This window comes from Rhinoderma darwinii, chromosome 1, assembly GCF_050947455.1.
Source record: "Rhinoderma darwinii isolate aRhiDar2 chromosome 1, aRhiDar2.hap1, whole genome shotgun sequence".
In the NCBI taxonomy this organism is placed as follows: domain Eukaryota; kingdom Metazoa; phylum Chordata; class Amphibia; order Anura; family Rhinodermatidae; genus Rhinoderma; species Rhinoderma darwinii.
Genome location: NC_134687.1, coordinates 200,039,778 through 200,054,895, shown reverse-complemented (window position 1 = coordinate 200,054,895; position 15,118 = coordinate 200,039,778). Strand labels below are relative to the sequence as shown.

Below are 15,118 nucleotides of genomic sequence, written 5' to 3'. Positions count from 1 at the left end.
GGCCGTAATTAGAGCCGTTATTCATTGACTCCAATGAATAGCAGCGCTAATTACGCCCGTAATTGACGCGGCGTTCAAGCGCCTGCACATGCCGGTACGGCTGAAATTACGGGGATGTTTTCAGGCTGAAACATCCCCGTAATTTCAGCCGTAACGGACGCCCTCGTGTGAACATACCCTAAAGGACAAGGCTCTCAGTAGGCCATGGAGTCTCTTATCATATACGGGCAAATTGTTCCATTCTGGTATCGAGTGGGCAACTGTCCTCTGGTGGCTCGCTCGGATCTCTGAAGAACAAAGGTTTCCTCACCTCCTGTTACAAGAGGCTCTTCTTCTGACCTTGGTGCAGGCTCCGCTAGCTGGCAAGCTGGTGGAGTAACAAGAAACTGCAGACAGGGAACATGCAGCAAGGGGAATGGAACTCTGGGTACTCTGGTTGCTGACTCTGGTTCGCCTCAGGGGACAGGAGTAGATACTTGAGGGACAGGGCTTTCTGCCGTGGTACACTCTTTAATTTGACTGCGATGAACAACCTTCTCCTGCTGATCACTTTCACGAGCAATCCTGTACACTTCTACTCCGGGAAATGGAATGGTTTTTACTATGTAGAGGCATTGTTCCCACTGGTCATCCAGTTTATGGGTGCGATTATTCTTTTTTCTCCATACTCGATCTCCGATTTGTAGGGGCTTAGCTCTGTCTTTGGAATTAAAGTCTTTCTCTTGCCTTTGCCGGACAGCTTTCATCCTGTCTTCCACAATGTCGCTAGCCTCTTGAAGACGTCTTTGGTGGTCAGCCACCCAATCTGTTTGAGTAAGAGAATTTGGATGGTTATCTAGCTGCATCTGCTGGTAATTTCCCTGGTCGGCCAAACATAAGATAATATGGGGTGTATCCAGTGGAACAGTGAGTAGTGTTATTGTACAAGTAAGTTAATTCTTGGAGCAAATCAGGCCATTCTCTTCTTTCCTGAGATGGAATATTTTTGAGCATATCAATAAGAGTTTTGTTCATCCTTTCACAAAGGCCATTACACTGTGGATGGTATGCAGTGGTGTGGATTTTCTTGCATCCATAGAGAGTACACAGCCCGTGGAACAGTTCGGATTCAAAAGCAGGTCCTTGATAAGTTAAGATCTGCTCTGGATAACTGTAGGGTCTCACAAAGTGTTTCCAAAAGACTTAGGCATTGGTACGAGCAGTTTGGTCTTTAACTGGCACAGCAACAACAAATTTGGTATAGTGGTCAATGATGGTCAGGGCATACTTAAATCCAGTTTTGCTGGGTCGTAACTTGACGTTATCTAGGGCAACAAGTTCAAGGGGACAATGAGTCTCAATTGGGCGCAGCGGAGCTCTTTGTTCCATGCCTCCTCGTCTATTTAGGGTACACGGGACACAATCACGACACCAATTCTCGATGTCTTGTCTCATTCCGGCCCAGTAGAAGCGTTCCCGGATAGTCATTTCAGTTTTCTCACACCCAAAGTGCCCTGATTGATTGTGATAGGCTTTCAGGACAAGGCTGGCATCTTGTCTTGGCACAACCACCTGAAATACTCTTTCGTCGGACTAGTACTCCACCTCGGTAATGCAGCCGTTTCTTCTGTCTCCACAGCCTTTTGAGCTCAGGGTCGGAATGCTTGTTGGTTAATGTAAGTTTTGATGCTCCCGACTCAAGTAATTTGCGTAAGATTTGCAGGGCCTTACTCTCCTTTTGAATTTCAGCCCAGTCATGGGTTCCTGTTCGCTCAGAGTTTGGAGATGGAGGGATCTGAACCCTTTGCACTTGCTGCTTAGCAATCACGGAATGGAAGGCAGGCATCTCTATTTCTTCACATTCGTCGTCAGTATGGTAGGATTCTTCCGCAGTGGGCAACCCGGATAGAGCATCAGCGTTGGCGTTGGACCTTCCTGCTCGGTACTTTAGGATGAACTGGTAGTTCGCCAAGCGAGATGCCTACCTCTGCTCTAGAGCTCCTAAACGTGCAGTCTGTAAATGGGACAGTGGGTTATTGTCGGTGAAAGCGACGAAGGGAGTTGCGGCAAGGTAGTATTTGAATTTTTCTGTGATGGCCCACACTAATGCGAGAAATTCTAATATGAAGGAGCTATAGTTCTGGTCATTTCTCTCAGTTGGCCACAAGGATCTGCTTGCGTAAGCAATGACTCGCTCTACACCATCTTGCGTCCGAGCTAGCACTGCACATCTTCAATTGCTGGAACGATTGTTCAAGTTCTTTGGTCCACTGAATGGATGGACTACTAGACCTCTTCTGACACGGTTGTCCCTTTAACTAATTTTGCAGAGGGGCAGCAACTCGGGTGAAATTCTTGATAAATCTGCGGTAGTAGCCTGCGAAGCCAAGAAATCCTCTGACTTCTTGTATGGTGGTAGGGACAGACCAGTCTTTCAGAGCTGCAATCTTATCAGGGTCTGGGAGGACTCCTTCTGCACTCACGACATGTTCCAGGTATTGTACCTTGGATTTCAGCAAGTGACATTTAGACGGTTTAACTTTCAGGCCATGCTTGATGAGGACTTCAAAGACTTTGGCCAGATGTTGAAGGTGGTCTTCATAGGCTTTAGAGTAAATGATCACATCATCTAAGTACAGAAGGACAGTTTCAAAAACAATGGTAACATCTAAAACATCTATAATAACTTCAGGATTAACAACATTAACACCATCTATAATAGCATCTTCTATAACACCATCTATAATACCATCATCTATAATACCATCTATAATAACATCATCTATAACACCATCTATAATAATATCTTCTATAACACCATCTATAATAACATCATGTAATGTCCGTGGCTGCGGGCTGTCAGCTCCAACCTCCCCCTGACAGCCGCGAGTCGGCAAGCGCTGGCCCCAGCCTCCTCCTCTGGAGACGCCAGCGCTCGTGTCCACTCACCTCGTGCCCACTCTTAAAGGGGCAGCACGCGCACTGGACCTCATGGACGAACTTTGACCCGTGAGTACCCTGGACTATAAGAGGGGACTAGCCCCCTAGTTCTATGCCTGAGCGTTGTTGTGTTCCCTATAGTTTGTCTATGTGATCGCCTCCTAGTGCGTTTCCTGTTCCAGTCCCTATCCCTGTACCTATACCCGTTTCCAGTTCTTGTTCCTAGCAATCCATACCTTCCTGGTATAGCACTGAGCTGTGCCAAAGTCGTGCCGTGCTGCATCCACGTCTGACCTGCTTCACCTCGCCTGACGTTCGCCTGCTACCTAAGTCCCAGCCGAGCCTGCCCTGCTGCTGTCTGAGCTGCCACAGGTACCTATAGAACTATAGACCCTCACCTGCTCCCTGTTGGCCAGCTGCCTTACCGCCAAGGTGGTACGGTCCAGTGGGTCCACAGACCCTTCGTGACACATCATCTATAATACCATCATCTATAACACCATCATCTATAATAACATCTTCTATAATACCATCATCTATAAGACCATCTATAATAACATCTATAACAACATCTTCTATAATACCATCTATAATAACATCATCTATAACTCCATCTATAATAACATCTATAATAGAATTTCAATAGCAGGCTCTGCCTGGGACTCCTGCTCTGCTCCTAACATCACTAACAGTTTTTCAGTAGGATAGGGTGGTTTGGTATCAGATAGTGCACCCCCCCCCCCTTCCTTTTCCTTGCTCTAGTCAGGGTAGTGTACGTTGCTTAAAGGGAGTGGTTATGGTAATTAGGGGAGATGTATAAGCTCTGCCCCCCCCCTCTTCCTCTTTCGGCCGTGGAACTTTCCCTCCCTCCCTTTGTATAGCCATGGCTTACTGACGAATTTGATGTTTTTTTTGGCATTATTGGGATTCCAACTGTTTTGATGATGGTGTTAACCCCTTCCCGACATTTGCCGTACATGTACGTCATGGAAAGCATTGACTTCCCGCATCTTGCCGTACATGTACGCCGAATGTTTGGGACCGGCTCAGAAGCTGAGCCGGTGCCATCATCACCGGATCTCAGCTGTATCTTACAGCTGACATCCGGCTGTAATGGCGGGGACCGAAATTAGCTTCGATTCCCGCCATTAACCCCTTAAGTGCAGCGCTCAAACGCGATCGCTGCACTTAAAGGAACAGTGTCATCACCCAAAAAAAATTTCATATGTTCAAGATGTTAGTGCTTTATTTAAAACGTTTATATTTATTTGTGTGTTTGTGTTTTACTTTTTCTTATTTTTACACTTTTTCTTCCCTATGGGGGCTGCCATTTTTTGTTCCATTTCTGTCTGTGTCGATTAACGACACATACAGACATGGAATACGGCAGCCACAGTCCCATAGGGACTGCGAACGGCTCCCGTCCCATTGACTTCAGTGTACGGCGTCTGTGTGGGAACTGCGCATGCGCCGCTCCCACACAGTCCAATTCGAAATTGGCGCCGTCCGGCGCCATTTTCCTATGGACCGGAAGTCGCGGCCGGACAGTAATATTACTACTTCCGGTCGCGGCTTCCGGATTTGTGCACTTGGACCAGCGGCAGCAAACGGAGTGGACGGGCCGGAGGGAGCCGCGGCGGCAGGAGCAGGTAAGAGATTTCAATGTATGTTCGTGTTTGTGTGTGTTTACTACTGTATGTAAACCTACTACACTGTGTGTTAGCTCAAAAAATGGCGACACACAGTGTAGGAGGTTACACCGTTCAAACCCCTCGTTTATCCCGGCACTAGCCAGGATAAAGGAGGGGGGGATGCTGAGAGCTCACTAGAGCGAGGGCTTTTAACCCAATGTTGCAATGCTGCAATTTTGGGAATAGCTCCATCTAGTGACCAAAAATGGGTAGTATTATAAATTAGAATTAATTTATAATATTTCCTGACTATTTCCTGACTCGTGAAAAAAATAAAAAAAATTTGAACAATGTTTAATCACCCACACACTAAATGTTTAATTTTTAAAAAAAAAACATGTTTTTCTGGCAACACATTCCCTTTAAGGTGTTTGCAGCTCATCGGAACCCCAGTAATGAAATTGCCGGGGTTCCGGTGGCTGCAATGGCCTAATACTGGCCTCCCGGTCTGCCTAGCACCGAAGCCGGTCAAGATCCGCCCGGCGGCGGAGCCTGATCGGCTTCCGTAGCTGCCGGCAAGATGGCGCCGGGTCAGGAGCTGATCCGGCGTCATCAGCGGTGGAAGTCAGCTGTACTGTACAGCTGACATCCACCTGTAACGGCAGGAACCGGAGCTAGCTCCGATCCCTGCCATTAACCCCTTCGATGCAGCAATCGAAAGCGATTGCTGCATCGTAGCGGTTACTAGCAGATCGCCAGCCCTGACAGGCAATCAGGACTGGCGACTGCTGTTATGGCAACAGGAGACACAATGGTCTCCTGCTCTGCCATTACGGAAGCCGATTTAGGCCCCGCCGGGAGGCGAAGCCTAATCGGCTTGCTGTCAGTGAATGACTGACAGATCTAATACATTGCACTACATAGGTAGTGCAATGTATTAGAAAAAAAAAAAATCTGACCGTTGGACCTTCAAGTCCCCTAGTGGGACTTGAGAAAAAGTGTAAAAAAAGTATAAAAAAGTGTAAAAAAAAGTGCAAATAATAAAAGTTTGAAAACAATAAAAGTTTCAAGTAATCAAATAAAACACAATCCCCCTTTTACTCTTATCAAGTCCTTTATTATTGAAAAATAATAATAAACCATATGTATTTGGTATCGCCGCGACCATAACGACCTGAGGTATCAAAATATTATATTATTTATTGCACGCGGTGAACAGCGTAAAAAAAAACGTAAAAAACGTTACCAGAGTTTCTGTTTTTTAGTCACTTTGCCCTACAAATGTTAGAATAAAAAGTGATCAAAAAGTCGACACGTATCCAAAAATGGTACCTATAAAAACTATAGCTCGTCCCACAAAAAACAAGCCCTCATACACCTCCGTCGACAAAAAAATTAAAAAGTTATGGTTCTCACAACTTGGCGGCAGAAAAAATACATTCTTTTTACAAAAGTAATTTTATTGTGCAAAAAGTTGTAAAACATAAAAAAGTGCTATAAATTAGGTATCGCCGGAATCGTACTGACCCACAGAATAAAGTTAACATGAAATTTATAACGCATGGTGAACGCTGTATAAAAAAAATGAAAAAATCTGTGCCAGAATTGCGTTTTTTTGTTTACCTGGCATCCCAAAAAATAGGATAAAAGGTGATCAAAAAGTTGCATGTACCCCAAAATTTTACCAATAATAACTACAGCTCGTCCCGCAACAAACCAGCCCTCATACCGCTACGTCTATGAAAAATAAAATTAGTTATGGCTCCAATAAGTCAGGAAATAAAAAAATATGCAGTTGTGCCCGAGGGGAACATTTCTTCTGTTTGAAGAGGCGATTTATCAAGGACCTAAAATTAGGGAACCAGGAAAGGGAGGGCCCAAACATATCCGCTGGAAGAGACGGTGCCCGTATTATACCAGGACAACACTTCCTAGCAAAATTCCCCAAACTACAAAGGCGCGGAGTGTGGATCAAAAGGGGGATAATAAAGGACGCCATATATCAGTGCGACTCCGGCCTGTGCAGAAAGGATTGCTTCACAGCGTAACACACATCTATGGATTATTTTATTGTTTTTTTTTACCCCATTATTATACCACCTGACTATGCCCCTTATATACTCCGCCCGGCTTACATATGCCCTACATTATAAACGGAAACACCAGTAAGACTCCAAACAAAACTACTACCAAGCAAAATCCACGCTCCAAAAGCCAAATGGCATTTCCTCCCATCTGAACCCTACACTGTGCCCAAATAGCAGTTTACTTCCACATATATGGCACCGTCATACCCGGGAGAACCCTTTTAGCAATTTTTGGGGTGTGTGTCTCCAGTGGCATAAGCTGGGCACGACATATTTGCCACTGAATGGCATATCTAGGGAAAAATATAAATTTTTAATTTGCACCATCCACAGCGCATTCATTTATGGAAAAGACCTGTGGGGTGAAAATGCTCACTACACCCCTTAATAAATGCCTTGAGGGGTGCAGTTTCCAAATGGGGTCACTTCTCAGGGGTTTATTTTTATTATTTCACATCTGAGCCTCTGCAGTTGTGAACCAATACTTTGTAAATCGCCAAATTAGGCCTCAATTTTACATGGTACGCTTTCACTCCTGAGCCTGGTCGACTGTCCAGGCAAGAGATTAGGGCGACATGTAGGGTGTTTCTAAAACCAGGAAACCCAGCATAATAATTAGAGAGCTGTCTTGTTATGGTGGCACAAGCCGGGCACCACATATTGTCCACATATCTGTGGAAAAAATCCCATTTTCACTCTGCAACATCGAGTTCACACTAATTTCTACAAAACACCTGCAGGGTTAACATGCTCACTACACCCCTAGGTAAATGCATTGAGGGGTGTAGTTTCCAAAATTGGGTCACTTCTGGGGGGTTTCCACTGTTTTGGGCCCACAGGCGCCCAGAAACCAATCCAGCAACATCTGCACTCCAAATGGCGGTCCTTCCCTTCTGAGCCCTGCCGTGTGCCCAAACAGCAGTTTATGACCACATATGGGGTATTGCCGTACTCGGTAGAAATTGCTTTACAAATGTTGGCTTCTTTTTTTTCCTTTATTTGTTGCGAAAATGAAAAAATTTGCGCTAAAGCTACATCTTATTGAAGAAAAAGGATGGTTTTTATTTTCACTGCCCAATTCTAATAAATTCTATGAAACATCTGTGGGGTCAAAATGCTCACTACGCCCCTAGATGAATTCCTCAAGAGGTGTAGTTTCCTAAATGGTGTCACTTTTTGGGCGTTTTCATTGTTTTTTCCCCTCAGGGGCTTTGCAAATGTGACATGGCCGCCGCAAACCATTCCTGCTCAATGTGATCTCCAAAAGCCAAATAGCGCTCTCTCCCTTCTAAGCCAAGCCGTGTCTCCAAACAGCCGTTTATTACCACATGTGGGGCATTGTTTTACTCGGGAGAAATTGCTTTACAAATTTTGTGGTGCTTTTTCTCCTTCAGTCCTTGTGGAAATGAATAAAAATAAGCTAAACCTACATTTTCTTTGAAAAAATGTTGATTTTTATTTTCAGGGCCTACTTCCAATAATTTCTGCAAAAAACCTGTGGGGTCAAAACGCTCACTATACCCCTAGATAATTTCCTCAATGGGTGTAGTTTCCAAAATGGGGTCACTTGTGGGGAATTTCCACTGTTTTGTCCCCTCAGGGGCTTTGTAAATGTGACATGGCCTCCGCAAACCATTCCTGCTAAACTTGAGCTCCAAAAGCCAAATAGCGCTCTTTCCCTTCTCAGCCCTGCCGTGTCTCCAAACAACCGTTTATTACCACATGTGGGGTATTTTTTTACTCGGGAGAAATTGCTTTACAAATTTTACGGTGCTTTTTCTCCTTTAGTCCTTGTGGAAATGAGAAAAAAAATCGCTAAACCTACATTTTCTTTGAAGAAATGTTGATTTTAATTTTCACGGCCTACTTCCAATAATTTCTGTAAAAAACCTGTGCGGTCAAAATGCTCACTGTACCCCTAGATAATTTCCTTGAGGTGTGTAGTTTCCCAGATGGGGTCACTTTTGGGGGATTTTGACTGTTTTGGCACCGCAAGAGCCCTTCAAACCTGACATGGTGCCTAAAATTTATTCTAACAAAAATAAGGCCCCAAAATCCACTAGGTGTTCCTTTGCTTCGGAGGCCGGTGCTTCAGTCCATTAGCACGCTACGGCCACATGTGGGATATTTCCTAAAACTGCAGAAACTGGGCAACAAATATTGAGTTGCATTTCTCTGGTAAAACCTTCTGTGTTATAAAAAAAAATTGTACTAAAAATTTATTTCTGCAAAAAAATATGAAATTTGTAAATTTCACCTCTACTTTGCTTTAATTCCTGTGACATGTGTAAAGGGTTAAGACATTTTCTAAATGTTGTTTTGAATACTTTGAGGGGTGAAGTTTTTAAAATGGGGTGACTTTTTGGGGGTTTCTAATATATAAGGCCCTCAAAGCCACTTCACAACTGAACTGGCCCTTGTAAAAATGGCCTTTTGAAATTTTCTTAAAAATATTAGAAATTGCTGCTAAAGTTCTAAGCCTTGTAACGTCATAGAAAAATAAAAGGATGTTCAAAAAACGATGCCAATCTAAAGTAGACATATGGGTGATGTTAATTAGCAACAATTTTGTGTGGTATAACTGCCTGTCTTACAAGCAGATACATTTAAATTGAGAAAAATGCTAATTTTTGTAATTTTTCGCTAAAAATTTTGGTGTTTTTCACAATTAAATACTGAACATATCGAGCAAATTTTGCCAGTAACTTAAAGTCCAATGTGTCACGAGAAAACAATCTCAGAATCGCTTGGATAGGTGAAAGCATTCCGGAGTTATTACCACATAAAGTGACACGTCAGATTTGAAAAATGAGGCTCGGTCAGGAAGGTCAAAAGTGGCTAAAGAGGGAAGGGGTTAATGGGGTTGTAATTTCTGTGTTCAAAAAACAAGAAAAAAAGAAATCAAAAAATACAATACACACACACACACACACACACTGTAATGGCAGGAAGGAGGTGAAGGGAACAAGTGAGCCCTAATCTACCCACCGCCCTGTCCCTGCCTACTTGCAACGACCCGCCCTAGGCGACGGGGTACAACTTGGCGGCGGTCCCTACGCTGTCTAAGTGCAAGGGAGTACAAACAGGGAACACGCAAGGGAATACAGTAGCCCACGGAACGCCGCGAGGAAACGGAGCGGTGAATGAGCCAGTCAGGATCAGGAAGTAGTGGAGTATACAAACGGGAGCACGGAGCAGAAGCAAGCCAGGGACAGAGCAACGCAGGATAAACGGAACTGAAGCAAGGCAGAAGCACGGCAGAAGCAGGCTGGAGCAAGGCAGCAGTGGGGCCAGGAATCCAAGAAGAATAACAAGCAAGGAGGAAGAGAAAACGGCAGGTATAAATGGACAGGGGGCGGAGCTAACTCTGACTGACCAGGCCGCGATAGGCTCTCCCACTCCTGAGCCTGCCACCCTGATTGGTGGGAGCAGGTGTCAGTCTCAGAGGTCTGGCCTCAGGTGTCGACTGATTAATCCTGGGAGTATACCCAGACGTAGTGCCTGGCAGATCCTTTACACACACACACAAAAAGAGGAACGGAATTTCTAGTTGGTAAGACACTTTTAGAAAAAAAAAAGCAAAACAACTAAATTGAAAAGTTGGTGATTGTGAGCATTTGCTTTATGCTTGGCACTGGTGGTGCCTTGGGTTATTTCTGTACTTTCTTTATTTGTTTCTGTATATTTGGTGTTGTTTCTTTGTCACGGGTGGCGGGTGTTTAGAAGGAGTATTTTACCTACATGTCCTTAGGAAAGGCAGGCATTCGGGTTCATTAACCTCTGGTTAAGATAATTCAAGTTTATAAAGTAAATTTTATTTTAAGAATGGTTATTTAAATATTTAATGATAAATAAAGCTGTAGCCGACCCCCGGGTCAACCCCACATTCAAAAGAAAAAACTTTTTTTATATGTACGTACGTACGTACGTACGTACGTACGTACGTACGTACGTACGTACGTGTGTGTATATATATATATATATATATATAAAAAAATAAAACCGCCATGATCGCAGTTTTTTCGTCACTTCATCTCCCACAAAAAATTGAATAAAAAGTGATCAAAAAGTCTTATGTACCCCAAAATAGTACCAATAGAAACTACATCTCGCCAGGCAAAAAATATGCGTTCACACCGCTCAATCGACAGGAAAATAAAAAAAGTTATGCCTGACAGAATGTGTGGACAAAACTCACATTTTATTTTTAACAATCAGTTTTTTCCATGTAAAAGTAGTAAAACATGAAAAAAAATATTTCAATTTGGTATCGCTGTAATCGTCTTGACCCACAGAATGAAGTTAATGCAGCATTTTTACTGCACAGTGAATGCTGTAAAAGCAAAACCACCCAAAAGATTGAGGAATCGCTGTTTTTTTTCCTATTTTACCACACAAATATTTTTATTCCAGTTTCCCACTACATTATATGGTACAATAAATGGTGCCGTGAAAATCCACAACTTGTCCCGCAAAAAAACAAGCCCTCATACGGCAATATTGATGGAAAAATAAAAAAGTTATGGCTTTTGGAATGTGGAGAGGAAAAAAACGAAAGTGAAGTGTGTGTGTGTGTGTGTGTGTGTGTGTACACACACACAAACACACACACACACACACACGATGCTAATATATAGCATCATGCCATATATTAACATGATGCAGGGATACAGTGATTGCAGCACTTATCTATCTTTACTCTTGCCTTGTAGAAGATGTCTGTATAGATACTATATACTGGGGAGAGATTGCAGCAGGAGATTCTGTGACCTGATTGGCTGAGCTGATTTGCTTGCGCACGAGTTAAAAGCAAAGCATCCTGTGATATAAGGGCACAAGCTCTGGCTTCAATTCCCTTTGCTGATGTCACAATCAGGAAGTGCCCGCCCATTTCAATATGCAGCAAAAGAAGATTTTACATTTACTCTCTGACAAGCATAACGGCTGGATCTCGGGCTAGGAAGCAGCTATCTGAATAATATAGGTATCGTTGGAATTGCAGTGAAAGGATCTATTCAGTTGTGCAAAAAAATATTTTTAGGCAATGTCATTGGAGGTACGCTTTAAGGTATTAATTTCTAGCCTACTATTTAGTTTATCCAGCTATGCATATGCACACAGTCAGCAGCAGCAGTGTCCTTGCCTACACATGTATACAGATGAAGAGAGAGGACTGAGGGATTCAGGATGAGACTGTATGTTGGAGGGGGCTAGCTGGATGGAAATTATGTTTTTTTTACTTGAGACTGTATGTTGCAGGGGGCTGAAGGGAGGGGAATGATGTTTTTACATGGAACTATATGTTGGAGCATGCCAAAGGGAAGAAAAGGATGTTTGTTGGAAGGAGATGAAGGGACAGGAGTGTTTTCTTTTTTTTTTTTACATTGAACTGTACGTTGGAGGTGGCTGAATTAATGGCAGTGATGTTTTCCACATGGGACTGTATGCTGGAGGGAGGGGAATTATGTTTTTACATGGGACTGTATGTTGGAGGGGGCTAAAGGGAGGATCGTTATTTTTTGCACATGAGACTATGTTGTAAGGGATCGTTGTTGCAACCTGTAGGGATTTTATCAGCTCTAGAATAGGTGAGCCCTGCTGTTCTGCTCCACTATGTGTTTATTACATGGCTATTAGTCCGGTTGGAGTTGCGATATGTAAGGCAGGACTGACTACCATCTTGACATCATCTAAAGCTCCTTCCACATCTCAACATTCTGGACCTCCTTCTGCACTATCTGCAGTATTTCATCATCCTTGGCAGAACATACCTCCAAGGATGGTAGCATTCCATATGTGTCTTCATGCTCCAAGATTCTAGATTCTCCTGTCTCCAGAAATCAGCAAGACGACCCCCAGAAAATGACTCTGACATTGCTGCAAATAAAGGAATGTTTTCTACACTATCCGTGTCTATTGTTTTACATGGTATGCGCATACACGAGCAGTCAGCCGCCATTACTAAACTAATTAAAACATTTTGTTAGGGAACCTCTAGGCTGAGTTCGCATGTGGCGGATACACTGCGTAATAGCACGCAGCGTATCCACCCTGTGCGCCGCAGGGAATAGGGGGCAAAATACCGCACCAAACTGCGGTGCAGTTTTTCGCCTGGAATGTGCGCTGCGAAAAACTGCAGCACTTAGCCGGCTGGCCTCCTAGGATAATGTCTCATCCCAGGAGGTCGCTGCAGTCTGTGATTGGCTACACACTGGTCACATGGAATGAAGCATCATCCCAGGAGGCCAGCCAGTGGCAGATTAAGTAGACCATGGGTCCTGGGCTGTTCCACAAGCTTGGGCCCCCTTCTCCACCACCGCCCTGCCACGTCATGTCTATATTAAACACCACCTTTCTGTGTGAGCATTGACAAATGAGTGCTACGATTCCCCTTGTCAAAGGACTGTGTCCCTACACACTGACAGTCTCCAACCATCGCTGACAGTTTCACACTGTGTAGGGACACATCCTCCTGACAAGGGGAATGGTAACACGCATTTGTCTATTAGTCCTGGGTACACAAAGACTTTATGTGGAATACAAGGATTTCCGATAACTGACATGTCAGGAGAGGTGACAGATCTATAAATGCAATGACTCACAGGTGATGTCTTCACTGATGGGTCATTCTCTTTTCTTCTCCATCTGACACAGACCGTTATGGCGACTTCTCCTGATGACTGCAGAGTTTCCTGATGAGAAATCTTTTCCCCTTGATTCTGTAGCCATTTTCAGCGTCTATAGCAACAGAAAAATTCAGAAATAAACACCATAAATTGTCTTATACCCCAGACCCCTAAGCAAATTAAGACCCAGGCCCATACATTAACTCAAACCAATAAATTCAGTCCCCAAGAGGTAACTAAACTTTTAAAAAACATTTGGCGTGTCATAGTGAGAGTGATATGTCAGAAGTTTTGATCGATGGGGGTCCCAGCATTGAGACCACCACCGATCACTAAAACAAAGCAGCAGGAGTGCCCGGGTGAGCGCTGTTCCACTTCATTTCTGATTGTCTTTGCGCGGTGTACGGACTCATAGACTTTCTGTTGTGCCCATACACCACATGCTCGGCTATCAGAGGAAAGACGATCAGAAACAAAGTGGCACAGCACTCACCTGAGCGCTTCTGCCACTTTGTTTCAGCGATTGGTGGGGTCTCAGTGCCCGGACCCCCACCGATTAGAACATTTGACATTATGACATGTAATTTTTAAAAAAAAGTTTCATTAGTTACCCTTTAAGCAGTCAGACACCCCTCCCCAGTGCATCTGACTGACTGCTGAGTGCCCTATGGGAGGGTCTAAGCGTCTGACACTTAGGGCGGATTTACACGAGCGTGTGCGTTTTGCGCACGCAAAAAATGTGGCGTTTTGCGCGCGCAAAAGGCACTTAACAGCTCCGTGTATCATCACCATATGATGCGCGGCTGTGTGCCTTTCGCGCAGCCGCCATCATTATGACACTCTGTTTGTAAACAGAAAAGCACGTGGTGCTTTTCTGTTTGCAATCATAGTTTTACTGCTGTTGAGCAAATCACGCACGTCCCACGGAGGTGCCTCCGTGTGGCATGAGTGATTTTCACGCACCCATTGACTTCAATGGGTGCGTGATGCGCAAAAAACGCCGAAATATAGGACATGTCGTGAGTTTTACGGAGCGGACTCACGCTGCTCAAAAATCACTGACAGTCTGCACTGCCCCATATACTTGCATAGGTCCGTGCGACGCTCGTGTAAATCCGCCCTTATGGCTCTGGGGGGGAAGGAGTTATTCCCCTATAGAGCCCTCAAGAGTCAATCAAACGCTCTGACCCCCCCCCCCTCCCTGCAGTATAATAACTACTGAGGGCTCTATGGGGGAGATTATACTGCAGGGGGGGTTCTGGGCATCTGACTTACTGCAGAGGGCTCTATGGGTGGGAAATTATTTCGCACACAAAAAATGTGAGATTAAACACCCTATATACAATTCACACTAACACCACACACTATATATTCAAACCACACACACTACACGTACACACTATATAGACTTACATTATAGACACTATAAACACAGCACACACTATATACACAGCACACACTATATAGACTATATACACAGCACACACTATATACACAGCACACACTATATAGACTTACATTATGACACACACACACACACACACACACACACACACACACACACACTTACCAGTCTCTTCCTCTGCGGTGCTGGTCTCTGGCAGCCTCCAGGACCTTAATCATGTGACTGTGACGTCACCACAGGTCCTACACCCTCTAGTTTCAGTTTTGCCGTTATCAGGTTATCAGCTGCTGGAGATTTAAAGGGAAAGTGTCGCTAGAAAAAAATTTATTTTTTTTTTTTAGTTAAACAATTAGTGTGTAGGTGATTAAACATTGTTCTAATTTTTTTAATTTTTTTCACGAGTCAGGAAATATTATAAATTAGATTCTAATTTATAATATTTCCCAGCGC

The 15,118-nt window shown here is 43.9% G+C and overlaps 1 long non-coding RNA gene across 1 annotated transcript; it reads right to left on the bottom strand.

Moving 5' to 3' along the window:
* Positions 1 to 206: 206 nt before the first annotated feature.
* On the bottom strand, positions 207 to 14,885 carry LOC142739091 (uncharacterized). Its single transcript, XR_012880606.1, has 3 exons — positions 14,834 to 14,885; positions 13,240 to 13,375; positions 207 to 2,608 (listed from the first exon to the last, which is right to left on the bottom strand). It is a non-coding gene; the product is annotated as an uncharacterized LOC142739091 (long non-coding RNA).
* Positions 14,886 to 15,118: the final 233 nt, after the last annotated feature.